The sequence below is a fragment of the Lactuca sativa genome, chromosome 7 (assembly GCF_002870075.4).
Source record: "Lactuca sativa cultivar Salinas chromosome 7, Lsat_Salinas_v11, whole genome shotgun sequence".
Classification (NCBI taxonomy): Eukaryota; Viridiplantae; Streptophyta; class Magnoliopsida; order Asterales; family Asteraceae; genus Lactuca; species Lactuca sativa.
In genome coordinates, this window is record NC_056629.2 from 121,538,140 (window position 1) to 121,554,432 (window position 16,293).

Consider the following 16,293-nt stretch of genomic DNA (forward strand, 5'->3'; position numbering starts at 1 on the left):
CTTGGACTCGGCGAGTCTGTTCTTAGACTCGGCGAGTCAATTCGCGAAACTCCAAACCCTTCGAGTCGAGACTCGAATAAGTGACTCAAGTGGAGACTCGGTGAGTTGGACAGGTTAGGACTCGGAAATCGGTAGACTCGGCGAGTCATAGACTGACTCGGCGAGTCGAGTCGCGAATGGAAGGACTCTGAACTTATGAACTTGACGAGTCAGTATATTGACTCGGCGAGTAGGGTTAACCGGGGAGGTTGACTTTGACCAGGACTTTGAATTTGACCAGAGATGACTTGGTTGTCTTTCAGGGGTTAGTTAGACTAAGTGTTGCATTGATATTGGTAGCTCAAGGAGCTAGTGGAGTAGGAGTTCAGAGAGTTGCCGGTTAGCAGCTAGTGGGATCATCAGCGAGTTCAGCCAATGCAGCTGAGTTTCCCTTTGTGTGGATGGGTCTACGGCCACAATGCCGACCCATGTAGTTATGAGTAGAAGACCCAGGGGTTAGCCCTAGGCACAGTATACTAGTATGATATTCAGTACGAGGTCCAATGATAGCGGGCGGGTACCCAAGGAATGGTTTATGTGATAGTTTATACTTGTTGTATGTGTGATACTTGTATGTGCCTAGTAGGGAGGTGAGTGTGGGGGAGGTCCCGTATCTCACCAATAGCAGAGTGTTGATGGTGTTCCACATCTCATTAGCAACAGATCAGGGGCGAGGCCCAAGTTAGGGAAAGAGTGAGTGTGGGTTGGGCCTAGATCTTACTATCAGTAGGAGCATGGACGGGGTTCCATGACTCATCAGTAGCAGGACAAGGGCGAGGCTCAGGATAGGCGAGGCCTTTGGACAGGATCCGTTAGTATGTGTTTAGCTTATGTGTTGTGATATGTTTATTTGCTATTATATGTTAGCGGGCGAGGCCCTGTGACAGGCGAGGCCAAAGTGAAACAAATCTGTATTCGAGCGGGGCTCAAAGCCAGGCGGGGCCTGGAGCGGCAGGGTCGTTGTAGGGGGTGAGGCCCAGGATAGCGGGCGTGGCCCAGTATGTGTAGTATGTGGTTATGCATGGTATGTGGTAAGGTGGGGAACTCACTAAGCTTCGTGCTTACGGTTTTCAGTTTTTGTTTCAGGTACTTCCGGTAGCGGAGGGAAGGATCGCATGTCACACACCATATATTAGACAGCCTGAGAATGTTTTACTCTGATAACGAACATGTGTTTTGGAAACTAATACTCTGATTTAGTTTTGGATCGATAATTTTTCTTTAAGTAATGTTTTATTAAAAGAAATTTTTAGTCTTGAATTTTGGGATGTTACACAAACCAATAACTAACCACCAACTTTTAGGAAAGTAAGGGTTTTTCCTGGGATAACATAATTGTTCTTAACCAAACTGTGTAACAAATGGATAACTAAACTTTCTTTATAAGAAAATACGGGATTTTATTGGATAACGACTTTTTCAGAAAACCAAAGGAAACTTGTTCTTTTACGAAAACAAACCGCTTATGAACTCACCAGCTTTATGCTGATTTTCAAACTGCTTGTATTCTCAAGTTCACGTTAGATAGGTACACCGCGATCTTTTGGAGAAGACGGAGCATTTTAGCAGTCTCGTCTTTACTTTTGTTCATTTTGTATGTATATATGTCTATAATCATGTATAACTTTTCTTTTAAACAAATGTAAATACTTCTATGTAATGTAATGGTTGTGTTTACTATGCTTACTATGTACATTGGTTGTGATACTTTACATGATGTCCTCTGCCCCAGAACGTTTCCACCATCGGTTTCGGGGTGTGACATATACTTTGGTTAAATATTTTATTATTTAAATGTATAAACTCTTGGTCAGAGTATTTTAATCCTGATGTATTTAGAGTTTGTATATCTTTTATGGGTTGATATAATAAACAGAGCTCTGATACCAATATGTGACACCCCAAACCAGAACTGCGGAAACGTTCGGGGGATGAGGACATCATGTACAGTATCACAACAATGCAGAATACTAAATAAGCAACAACATCATCCATTGCATTAATAGTATAACTTAATACAAGTGTGTTCTGTGAGTAGCATATAAGTCACCAAAAATTAATAATCAAAATAAAGACGAGTCTTGAAAGCTTCGTCTTCTCAAAACCTGGTCATCGGTACCTGTCTACTGGTGACCTGAGAATACAAGTTTATTTTTGAAAGAGTAGATTGACATTTAGGCTAGTGAGTTCATAAGTATTTTAGTGTCATTGATTGTATGAAAGTGTTTATAAATGTTTGATGTAAATGTTTGTAAGTGTTTGTAGTAAGTGTTTGTTGTTGGATATAGTGTCTAAGTCCATAACTATATTTGGTATATACTTGACCCGACCCGGCATGGTCCATTTGGGTTGCACTTCACCCGAACACGTTATGGATAATATTTGAGAATAGTACAAGTTATGATTTATTAATATATTATAAGTTCTAATATATTAATATAAGATCATATTATTTAATTAGTAGTGATCTATAATTAATCTAGGATTAATTTAGTGATCAAAGATATTACTAATTAAATATGGGCTTCTATATTTATATAGTGTGGGCTTATGCTTATTTGGAATGGGCTAGGCTTGGATGGAGAAGTCCATGGATACTCCATGGAGCTTTAACCCATGGATCTCATGGAAATGAAGAGACATGGGTATTAGGGTTTACATGGATGTAACCCTAATCCACCACACTATATAAAGGAGGCTTTGGTTCTTGAAATAACACTAGTTGACACTAGTTGACACTAGTTGACACTTGTGGAGTTGAGGGCCGATTTCAAGAAGTGGTGACTATTCTCTTAAAGTTCCAAGTTTGTGGTGATTTGTGACTTTCATTTGAGGCATCCGCATTATTGGTGCTAGGCTCAAGAACTCCAAGCAATCAACTACAACTACAAGGTAAGTGTTTCTACTAGCTTTATTTGATTCAAGTTCCCCATGCCATGCTAGTTAGGATATAAGCCTTGGAAAATTAATTATTTGCATGTATCTTAGACAAACATAGATCCAAGGTTTATTAGGGTTGCATGTACACTTACGAAGTGTTAGAATGCTCAAAAGCCATCAGTGGTATCAGAGCCTAGGTCTGTTTGTTAGATACTTGTAATTAAAAGTTGAAAAAAGTCGAAAACTTGCTGTCTGACGAATGGACTCGGCGAGTCCATGAGGGGGACTCGGCGAGTTCATGTGTATCTTCAACCTACTCGGCGAGTAGGTTCATGCAACTCGGCGAGTAGGGTCGACAGAGTGCAGATTTTCAACTTTAGTTGCTGGAAATGGATTGGAAACATTACCCTAAACTTGTTTTAGCTGGTGTAATGTTTTTGCTAATTCATTTACAACAACTAGTTATCAAAATTACAAAGTTTAATGTGATTTTGATTCATGAAAGTGTTCATATTCATGTTCTTGTTCTTATGATGTTTAGATGATCATAGGAATTATTTGTAACCTATGTGGTAGATTAATTCATGATCATAATGTGTTTTAATGGAGTCCATAACTTGTCCTCAAGTTATGGAAAACCAAAAGTCTCTTGGATTAAAAAACCATTAAAAGAACACAAGAGTTAGAAAAATGAAAAGTCCTCATTTTATTACTCTATTAAACTCATAAGTTACAAGAAATGAAAAGTTTTGAAAGTTTACAAAACTTGCCCTCAAGTTTTGGAACAAGTAAAGTTAAGTTAAAACTTTAGTTCCAACCCTTAGAATTTTAAAAGTTAAAATTCAACCCTTATACTTATATTATTATGATTTAATAATTATATATATGTGTATAAGAACAAAGTCGTCTTACCGCTAGTATGCCTCATTCACGAAGCCGGTCTATAAGGTGGGTATAAGGTTGTTGCCTATAAAATGGTGACTTAATGGGTGTCCACTCTCACCCACCGCTTGCTTGACCGGTGGAGGGTCGTTAGCCGAACGGGTAAGACAAGGACTTTGAAATTCTCATTCAAAGTATGATGAATATTATAAAGTAACTAAATGTTTTATTAAATTCCCAATCTTAGTTACTTTAGGAAAAATGTGAATAAGGTGCTAATCCATGAAATTAGACTTTACACTTTGTTTAAGTCGTTGGTGGAGCGTGTGTGGTTAACCGGCACACTAACTTGGACTTAACAAGGTAGGTAAAGGGTAACTTAAAGGTTTATTATAGTATCGATGGAGCGTGTGTGGTTTACCGGCACATCGATTGAGTGATAAACTTTAAAGGGTACCAAGTGATTTGCATGGTTACTTCACACCTCGTTTTGTGATCCTCGGCATCCCAGTCACAAAACCTGGAGGGCACACTCGAGATTGAAACATGCCTTTGAAAAGTTCATTGAATCTCAAAGAATCTAGGAATTTCTAAGAACCATTCAAAAAAAAACCTAATACTTAAATATTGCGGTTTTCGTGGTGGAAATTGGTGAATCGTCATTCACCTACCTTTCAAATATGGTATAGCTTAGATTACGGCATACCTCTTCTAAGTTATATTATATTGTGATTGGATCCTAGACTTAATATTACATTTGGGTGTTTTATTAAGGACTCTCTTATATCTAAACTAATCTTGTTCTCTTCTCTTCAGATGTCTTCCAACAATGCTTCTGGCTCTAATCCTAATGGCTCCTTTACCCTTATGAACTTGTGTGGGAAAGTCACCTTTGATGGATCCAACTTCAATGAGTGGATCAGGAAAATCAGGATGATTACCCGCTACGAGGACAAAGAATATGTCCTTGACAAGGAGCTTAAGGAGATTGATGAGACCACTGCAACTCCTCAGGAGATCGCTGACTTTCAGGCACATGAAAGGGATGCTACGAAAGTGGCTTGCATCATGATGGCCACGATGACAGCGGAACTCCAAAAGTCTTATGAGGATTTCTACCCTTATGAAATGCACCAAGATTTGATGGAAAGATACCATCAAAGTGCAAGACAAGAGAGGTATGAAATCATCTGCTCCATGATAACAACCATGATGAAGGACGGGGAATCCATCACGAGCCACATGCAGAAAATGCAAAGGTATGTGGATCGTTTGCTGAAGCTTAATGTGAACTTCCCTGAGGATCTTGCAATAGATATCATTTTGCACTCCTTACCATCGTGCTATGATCAATTCCGCATGACATATCACATGAATAAGGAAGAGGTCACACTCAGCAAACTTCAGGGACTTCTCAAGACCACAGAATCAGGTCTTAAGGGGAAGTCGGTTGCTATCACTCCTACTCCAAACTCAACTCCGGTTTTGGCAATTGGGAAAGGTCGATGGAGGAAGAGAAAGAGGTCCTCGAAGGGTACCAAGGCTCGGACCCTTGATGGCTCTTCTTCAAGTGGAACCACGAAAGGTTCCATCACTCCTTCTTCTGACCCAAAAGAGGCTGAATGCTTCTATTGCCATGACAAGTCTCATTGGAAGCGGAACTGCCCAAAATACCAGCAGGATGTGAAGGATGGGAAAGTCAAACCCAACCATGCAGGTATTTACACTATCATTTCTAATAACTCACCCCATTCTAAATCTTGGGTCCTTGATACCGGTTGCGGTATTCATATTTGTTATGACTTGCAGGGACTAAGAAGAAGTGAGAATGTGGAGCAAGGAAGAATAAACTTAATCATGGGGAATAGGAAAGCTTCACCTGTCACCAAGATTGGAGTTTATACTTTATCGCTAAGTAGTGGGTTTAATTTAGAATTGAATAAATGTTGTTATTCGCCAGGAATGGCAAGAAATATTATTTCCTTTCATGCTTTGTACAAATAAGGGTTTAACTTTTCATTTAATAATGAAGTTGGTTCTATTGATGCTTTCTATAATAATGTCTTTTATTTTAAAGCATTACCTTGTGATGGTGTGTATGAAGCTGTATCTGTTATAGATAACTTAGGAAATAATGTTTTGTGTATTGATTCTACTAATAATAATAACTTGGATAAAGCATCGTTATGGCATTGTCGTCTTGGACATATAAGCAAGAAACGCATAGGCCAACTCCAAAAGGATGGAGTCTTGGAGTCATTTGACCTAAAGTCAGATCATAGTTGTGAATCATGCTTACTTGGAAAAATGACGAAGTCACCCTTCACAGGCTCCTGTGAGAGGGGTGAAGGTTTGTTGGACCTTGTACACATGGATGTGTGTGGACCATTCAAACATGCCACAAGGGATGCTAATCGTTATTATTTGACTTTTACTGATGATTACAGTAGATATGGATATGTCTACTTAATCAAGCATAAGTCAGAGACTTTCGAGAGGTTTAAGGAATTTAAACAGGAAGTCGAGAATCAATTGGGCAGGAACATTAAGATGCTTCGATCCGATCGAGGAGGTGAGTATCTTAGTTCAGAGTTCCTCGACTATCTTAGGGAATGTGGGATTATCTCACAATTGACACCTCCCAGGACACCACAGTTGAATGGTGTGGCTGAGAGGCGTAATCGAAACTTGTTGGACATGGTTCGTTCCATGATGAGTTGAGCTACGCTACCAGTTTCATTCTGGGGGTATGCCTTAGAGACTGCCGCCCATATTCTTAATCTTGTTCCTACAAAGAAAGTTGCCAAAACTCCTCACGAGATGTGGACTGGTAAAGTACCTAAGCTAGACCACATCAAGATTTGGGGTTGTGAGGCTTTCGTGAGACGCGAGACTCATGATAAGCTCGAACCCCGAAGCGAGAGGTGTATTTTCATCGGCTACCCACAGCAATCCTTCGGTTACCTCTTCTACAGACCTAGTGACAATGTGGTCTTTGTAGCAAGAAGAGGAGTCTTTCGAGAGAGAGAGAATTTATAAGCCAAGGAAACAGTGGGAGGCAAATTGATCTTGAAGAAATTCAAGAGTCAAGTGGTGAAGGAACTTCAAACCCTAGCCCTCAACTTGAGGAGGAAACTCTTGTTGAGCCAACTGATGTGCCTGTACCTCTTAGGCGTTCCACGAGAGTTAGGAATGCACCTGAGCATTATTATGGATTTCATATTACTGCGGAAGGTGAGACACTTATTAGTGATGAGACACTAGTAGGTCTGGATGAACCTAACAGCTACACGGAAGCCATGGCAGGCCCTGAGGCTACTAAATGGAAAGAGGCCATGGATAGCGAGATACAATCCATGTATGACAATCAAGTTTGGAACTTGGTTGAGAATGTACCTGCTCGTAAGACTGTAGGGTGCAAATGGATCTTCAAGAAGAAGACCGACATGGATGGTAATGTACACACTTATAAGGCTAGACTGGTTGCAAAGGGCTTCTCTCAAATTCCTGGAGTGGACTATGATGAGACCTTTTCTCCAGTAGCCAAGATTAAGTCTATTCGGGTTCTGTTGGCCATAGCTGCATTTCATGATTATGAAATATGGCAAATGGATGTCAAAACTGCTTTCCTTAATGGAAAGTTGGCTGAGGATGTTTACATGGTTCAGCCAGAGGGTTTTGTCAGTACAGAGTATCCTAATAGAGTGTGTAAACTCGAGAAATCCATTTATGGATTGAAACAAGCACCTCGCAGGTGGAATCTTTGCTTTGATGAGAAAGTCAAGGAATTTGGTTTTTCAAGGAGTGAAGATGAATCTTGTGTCTATATCAAGGCTAGTGGGAGCATAGTCAGCTTTTTGGTACTGTATGTGGATGACATACTACTCATAGGAAATGACATCCCAACCCTGCAGGAAGTTAAGTCCTGGCTTGGGAAGTGTTTCGCTATGAAGGACCTTGGTGAAGCTGCATATATCCTAGGGATAAAGATTTTGAGAAACAGGAGTAAAAGACTAATTGGACTTAGTCAAAGTACCTACTTGGACAAAGTGTTGAAAAGATTCAACATGCATAACTCCAAGAAAGGAGAGTTACCCATTCAGTGTAACGCCAGATTGAGTAAGACACAAAGCCCTAGTACTGAGGCTGAGATAGCAGAAATGAGTCGATTTCCTTATGCCTCAGCTGTAGGATCGATCATGTATGCCATGACGTGTACTCGGCCTGATGTAGCTTTTGCTTTGAGCATGGTTTGCAGGTATCAGGCGAACCCTGGCAAGGAACACTGGACTGCGGTAAAGAATATCCTCAAGTACCTACGAAGGACTAAGGACTGGGTCCTTACCTTCGGTGGGAGTGATGACTTGAGAGTTGTAGGGTATAGTGATGCCAGCTCCAGACTGATAGGGATAATTTCCGCTCTCAGTCAGGCTGGGTCTTTACCCTAAACGGAGGAGCAATCTCTTGGAAGAGTTCCAAGCAGGAGACAGTGGCTGATTCTACTTGTGAATCAGAGTATATAGCGGCAAGCGAAGCAGCAAAAGAGGCGATATGGCTAAAGAACATCATCGGAGACCTTGGAGTTGTACCAGCTATAAAAGAGCCAATGGAGATTTTCTGTGACAGCAATAGTGCGGTTGCCTTAGCCAAGGAACCAAGGGATCATGGGAGATCCAGACACATCGACAGAAAATACCATTTTATCAGACATCGAATCGAAGAAGGACTCCTCATGGCAAAGAGGGTATCATCGGATGAGAACCCAGCAGATCCCCTCACGAAGGGACTGAGTAGGGTTAAGCATCTCCAGCATGCTCAGAGCATAGGGCTGAAGGATGATATAAGTTTTAGTAGTTAGATAACCCGGAAATTTGTAAAGTGTAATTGACATTTGATGATGAATAAAAGGTGTTTTATTTATGAGTAAAGTGTTACTATCTCTTGTCGATCTTTTACTATATTTCTTTTACATGTTTTGACATCCAGAATAATTTTTTGTTTGGCATAACATATTATTCAAACCTCCACAGTCGGTCATATGTCGGAAGTAGGTATGAATCAAGACTGTCATGATGGGTTGTAGAGGTCTAAGGTGTTGGACAAGGCTACAACAATCATGAGTGCTCATAAGTTCTGAGCATTGGACTCAACCCACGCTCACTGGAATCACTTCATGGAATTTTATCTCGAGTGATCGTGAGACGGTAATATCATATAAGTCTTCAAACCTAGAGATATGATTTGTTACTTACGAGTTGGTTATGCGTTGATTGTACGTAAACGCATTGGTAACTCGATGTTATAAAACGTGCCTTTGTGTGTAATTCAATGAGTGGTAGAACAAACATATGAGTCAAAGTTTATCTGTTCCTTCTTGGATTAGAAGTTGATATCTGGGCCCCCCGATGATTTTGTGTTGACCTATGTACCGGGCCCGGTCAGAACTAAATTGATGTGTTCAGTTAAGTTCTATGTCAAACAAATCGGAAATCGGGAAACAAATGTTGGACAATAAGTAAGACAATGTTCCATGTGTTTGTCCGGCTGATATCTAGAACAGAGGATTATATGATCACTTATCTAAATGGCGCGTTCTAGTTAAACAGAGTTTAAAGAGCTACGAGTGCTGATCGGTTCCTGAAGTTATACTTGCAAATATAGTTACTAGACTTATCCAAGTGCGAGACTGTTGGATATAGTGTCTAAGTCCATAACTATATTTGGTATATACTTGACCCGACCCGGCATGGTCCATTTGGGTTGCACTTCACCCGAACACGTTATGGATAATATTTGAGAATAGTACAAGTTATGATTTATTAATATATTATAAGTTCTAATATATTAATATAAGATCATATTATTTAATTAGTAGTGATCTATAATTAATCTAGGATTAATTTAGTGATCAAAGATATTACTAATTAAATATGGGCTTCTATATTTATATAGTGTGGGCTTATGCTTATTTGGAATGGGCTAGGCTTGGATGGAGAAGTCCATGGATACTCCATGGAGCTTTAACCCATGGATCTAATGTAAATGAAGAGACATGGGTATTAGGGTTTACATGGATGTAACCCTAATCCACCACACTATATAAAGGAGGCTTTGGTTCTTGAAATAACACTAGTTGACACTAGTTGACACTAGTTGACACTTGTGGAGTTGAGGGCCGATTTCAAGAAGTGGTGACTATTCTCTTAAAGTTCCAAGTTTGTGGTGATTTGTGACTTTCATTTGAGGCATCCACATTATTGGTGCTAGGCTCAAGAACTCCAAGCAATCAACTACAAATACAAGGTAAGTGTTTCTACTAGCTTTATTTGATTCAAGTTCCCCATGCCATGCTAGTTAGGATATAAGCCTTGGAAAATTAATTATTTGCATGTATCTTAGACAAACATAGATCCAAGGTTTATTAGGGTTGCATGTACACTTAGGAAGTGTTAGAATGCTCAAAAGCCATCATTTGTATCTCCTAGAAAATCCTATATTTTCTACTAAAAGTAGCCTTCTACCAAGGCCCGAATGTTCTGTATGTTGTTTGTTTGTACAAGTGTGTATCTTTCCGAATATGACTATCATTACCAAAATATAGTTTACATTACCATTTATGTGAGAAGATGACAATGTGAGTGCAATAGGAAAATAACGATGTACTGTGGTATTGTATATAAGTAACTACCAATGTACTAACTACCTTAAACCAGTTTGTTAATTAAGGTAAAATGTGATGAGGTTGCAACCATACTTGATTGACTACTAATACACGACGATCAAAGACATCGAAATGGAATGACATTCGTCACCCGTAAACATGTAGGTCCCACTGTAGCTAGCAGCAAGGTGTAGGACGGTCAGTCCCATTTAGATCTATGCACAAATTCACGCTCTCCCTCCAAGAGAGTCTGGTTACATAAGATGACACATCAGTAGATTTCCATGCCCTAAAATAGTGGCTCACATTAATGTTATAGTATTCTAGTGTTTGTATAGTATGCTCTAGTGTATTGTATGTTCTCTCTGTTCTAGTGTATAGGATGTTCTCTTGTATAGTGTAGTGTATGTTCTCTTAGTTTCTCATCATAGTATGTTCTTTCTGTTTCTCATAATAGTAAGCTTGTATTGACTCATGAATGAACTAACTCTTGTATGTTTCATGGTACAAGAAGTAGTGAGTAGCAATTCCTTAAACTATACCTACTAGTAATGTTATTTGAATGATTGAGTATGTTTGTACACCTTTGTTACTCAAAGGTGATGAACTGATGTAAGAACTTTTATATCTATACATATATACATAATATATAATTAAGATGCAAACAAAACTCGGACAAACAACCAGATACCCTAAGTCCACAACCAAACAAGGAACAGGAAGTAAAGTGAATTATCAGTCCTAAGTCCTTTCAACCTTACCTATATAACTATATCTATGTAGGCATGATTTTTGACAATATATAAGTTTGAAAGAGTTTAATAACGAGTTCAGCATATAAAAATAGGTTATTAACCATTTAAATGGTTATTGATGACTTGTTGTCAATCTATAAAGTGTTTTCAAATAGTTTACTTTATAAATCAGTCGAAGTATAAGAAAATCCACTTGTTTGATAGTTATTAACCACATGTATTGATATAATAACTATAATAGTTCTACTTGTATCCCCCCCCCCCATAAAAGCATTTAAAATCATTTAAAAGGTAAGTTATGGGGTATAAACTCACCTGTAGTGAGTGATACGAATGTAAGATCGGTATAGGAAGATAAGTGTCAAGTGAAGACTTAAGCATATACAGATTCTATTAAGCATATAAAGTTACATATATGGATATAATTACTATTTATACAACTAATAATGCAATAAAACAACCCTAGGAACTAGGAAACACTTAGATTGAAGTGTTAGAAATACCAAGGATTGCATAAAATGGGATTATGGCCACAATAGTGTGTGTACGGCCATGGAGTGTACGGTCATACACTCCTTGAAGAACATGTCAAAAATGGTGGTCTAAGGCTCTATCTAGCATCCTCTAAGGGTTCTTGATCTTGTGTTCGAATATGACATGAGTTTTAGGCCAAATATGCACTAAACAATGGGTGTACGGCCACATGAAGGGTGTACGGTCGTACACTCTTTGTGTTCATGCATTATATGATGTCTTAAGGCTAGAAAAGAAGTGATTCACAAGCCTAAATAAATGATGGAAAAGATACTTACGAATTATAAGGCTTTAGGGGGTGTTTAAGGTCCAAGAACTAGTGTGTGGTCTTGGTGTTCTTGAAGATCTAACCAAAAGAAGTAATTTCAAGGATGAAATCATGGATCTTCGCTAGATAGTGTAATGAATCAACTAATCAAAGGAAGTAACACTTACATTTTAAAGATCTAGATGAAAAAACCAACGATAGTTGAGAGAGACTTGATTCCTTGGCTTGAATGACTGAAAACTTATTAAAAGTGGCTAAGTCCCACATATATATGTGAGAGTGTACGGCCAGAAGGGGGGTGTACGGTCGTACACCTATGTGTACGGCCATACACTCCTCATGAAGGAGTGTTTGGCCCTTTTGAAATGTGTTGAACTTAAGGAACTCAATTCTAAACCCTAACTTTGAAGGTACTAGGCTTAGAACACTCAAATAGACTTCAAACGATGTTAAAAGATAGCCGAAACGAGTCTGACTTTGATTGAATTGAATGGTTGTACAAGATAGAAATTTCGGGTTGTCACAATACGCCCCGCATAAGGCTTGGTACGCCCCGTGTTTGGAGTTAGGCTCGGTTTAATTGGTCATTTCGAGGCGAGGTATGCCTAGTGTACCGAAGGGGTACGCCCCACATAATCCTTATGTTGGGCTTCGGAATTTGGGCTCCGAGTACTGGGCCATCTGTTGGGGCTTCGTACTTGGGCCCTAATGGTCTATGTGGATGGGTGTGTCTTGGGCTAAGTAAAGGAGGGACAAGGCCCAATAAGGGTTGGGCCCAAATTGGAAATTTGGACCAAGTTTCGACCTTCATGTATTTTGAGCTTTTGGATTAAGATTTGGGTTTGGTTTGTTATTGGTCTTCTTGAGCCAATCAGAATCAGTGTTATTGACTAAGGACAATATTTGGGCTATAGGATAAGGCCCATTAGAAAGGTCCATGCCTAATTTGGAAAATTAGGCCATAAGTGGGCCGTAATTAGGCTTTGATGATTATAGTATATTGCACCATCAGAATGCTAAATGTGTTAGACTGAATAGAATGATTAAGCCTCATGGAAAGACCTATGTAGAGGTTTGTGCCTAATTTGGTAAATTGGACCATTGATGGATTTATGGACATTATAGTGTTGGGCTTTTTTTGGGTTTGGGCCTTAGCTTTGGATCATACTGGGCTAGGGGTAGAATGGTCATTTTACCCATTGTATGGATTAAGGATTATACTATAAGATACAATTGCTAATTGGGTATATGGATTAGTATTGATAGCTCGGGAAGCTGGCGGGGCAGCAGCTAAGGATTTCATTTGGATGCTTTTGTATTCGAGGTGAGTCTCCTCACCATACCAATGGGTCGACGGCACTAGGGCCTGCCCTATTTTAGTTGATTATATGGTATGTGGTATGCTAGTCGTATTTGTGATACTTACATGAAAGACCTCGTGGGGTTCCGAGGCACTTGGGTGTAAGACCTAGGGGGGTTTCCATGGCATCCTAAGTAAAGAGCTCGGGGGGTTCCCGAGGAACTAGGGTGTAAGACCTTGGAGAGTTTCCATGGCATCCTTAGTTAGGACCTCGGGGGATTCTTGAGGCATTGGGCTAAGACCATGTGGGTTCCCATGGCAGCCGAAGTAAGACCCTAGAGGGTTTCCTAGGCATCCTTACATGTTTGTATGTATGGTTTGTATGGTAGTTGGGCTAAGACCATGTGGGGGTTCCCATGGCACCCGGAGTATGACCTTGGTGGTTTTCCACAGCTTCCTTATATGTTTATATGCATGGCTTATGTTATTTATATGGTTTATGTGATTATGTGGATTATGTGGGGTATGCTTTGGTGAACTCACTAAACTTCGTGTTTACAGTTTTGTTTATGGTTTCAGGTATCATCGGTTTGGAAAGGAAGATCCTGACGTGATCGAAACACACACACCCATGTTTTCCGCATCACATGATTTTGGGATGTAACTTTGGTAAATGTTTTAATTAAATCATGTTTTTAATGTTTGCAATAAGTGACACTTGTGGTTGACTATACTGGAAAATAATTTTTTTTACCCTATATTTTTGGGTCGTTACACCAAGTCTCACAAAGCATGCATATGTTAAAAAGGTTTCCCATGTTACCACGAGCTCCATACTTGTTTGGGTGCCTAAACTAAGCAACTGATTGTGTAGGCAATATGCAAGGAGGAACATGAAGAAGAGTGGTTAATCGATAGTGCCTGCTCCTTGCACATCACTGGAAGGTTGGAATACCTTCGTGATTTTAGGCCAATCAGTAGTGTTGGACACATCACTTTTGGGAACAACGCGAACGGGATCATAAGGGAAAATGGAGTATTTACTAAAAGGAGCTTCTCCATTCAACCAGTTTCTTACGTAGAAGGTCTAAAACATAATTTGATCAGTGTGGGTAAATTATGCAAAGCTAGTCATCAAGTTAAGTTCGATAGTGAGTATTTCTACATCATGACGAATGACAAAAACACATGCTTGGACAAATCTATAGCCGAAGGGATAATGTATCCACTGGATGTCTCTATGATCATTCGAAAACTGCAGTTGTGTTTCCTGTCAAAGGCAGTTTCTGAAGTTAGTTACTTATGGCACTGCAAAATTGCTCACCTCACCATCAGATACATCAATAAATTGGTTACAGGAGACTTAGTCCGAGGACTACCAATCTTGAAGTACAACAACGATACTTTGTGCCTAGGCTATGAATATGGTAAACAAACTAATGGTAGCCATCCTCTAATAGTTGATTCTTTAATCGTTGAACCTCTAGAGCTCCTTCACACCGATCTTTGCGGTCCATCAACCGCAGCCAATCTTCACCATAAGAAATATATTTTGGTCATAGTTGATGACGTCACTCGTTTCACATGGGTCTTCATTTTGAGACTATATTTAGATACACTGGAAATCATGATCAACTTCATCAAAGAAATAGAGCTCCAGATCAAACTACCAGTCAGACGGATAAGGAGTGATAATGGCACTGATTTTGCTTATTACCTCTTAAATATCTTTTTAGTCTCGAAGGGAATCCGCCATAACTTCTCTGTACCCTACACACCAAAAAAGTGGAGTAGTGGAGAGAAGGAATATGACATTGGTTGAAGCAACTAGATCGATGCTTAATTTTGCCAACTTACCTCTCTACCTCTAGGCAGAAGCAGTGGCAACTGCATGCTTTGATCAACATCGAAGCATCCTTTACAAACGCCTCACCAAGACTCCCTATGAAGGAAGGTTTCAACAATCGAAAACCTAATGTCCGATTCTTTCACATTTTTGGTTGCAAGTGTTTTGTGATCAACAACAAGGATATTCTTAACAAGTTTGCACCGAAGTCTGATGAAGGCATTTTCCTGGGTTATTCAACTAACAAAGTTGCATATAGGGTTCTTGTACGATGTACAATAGTAATAGTTGAAAGATTTGACGTCAAATTCAATGACTATTACATCCGCAACAATAGTCCTTCAACAGAAACAAAGTTCATATTCGAAAGTGATATCCCAAGCTCATCGGTTCTGTTAGACAAAGTTGAAGTTAACTATAATGACCTCTTCGATCCCATAGAGACAACACATCTTTAAGAAATTCTGGTGTCTTCGGTAGCAAAACAACAACATGCTGAAGTATCTGGACCAATCATGTCTGAAGGAACATTATTTAATACTTCTACCTCACCGGTTGAGGGGGAAAGCTCAACTCCTTTTGAAGTAACAACCATCGAGGTTCCAGTAATTGAAAATGCTACTCCAATACTTACCCGTAGACTAACCAATCAATCAAGCGTCTCTAAAGACTTTTATTGAAATTATTGATACAAGAACGGATCCATGGATTATTAATCACTAGCTTGTCCTAGGGGAACTGACGTCACCGGTCTAGCGTGAACCATCATCAGTTCAGGGGGAACTCCCATCTTCAATCCAGGGGGACTTCCATTACCTACCGAAGAACCAATCCCAAGAGTCCAAGATTCATCTGCGGGCTGCTCTCACATCGAGGGGGAACTACCTTCTTCAAGTAGACCTAATGAGTCCTCTAAATTACATGATCTTCCCTCAAATGCAGCCGCATACCATCAACAATCTCGTTTACATATTTGGACGAAAGATCTCCCATTGGGTCAAATCATCGACAACCCGTCTTCAGGTATTCAAACTCGTACTTCTTCTGATATAAATAACCATTGTCACTATGCAACATTCATGTCATCGGCTGAGCCCAGAACCACAAAAGAAACACTTATGGAGCCCG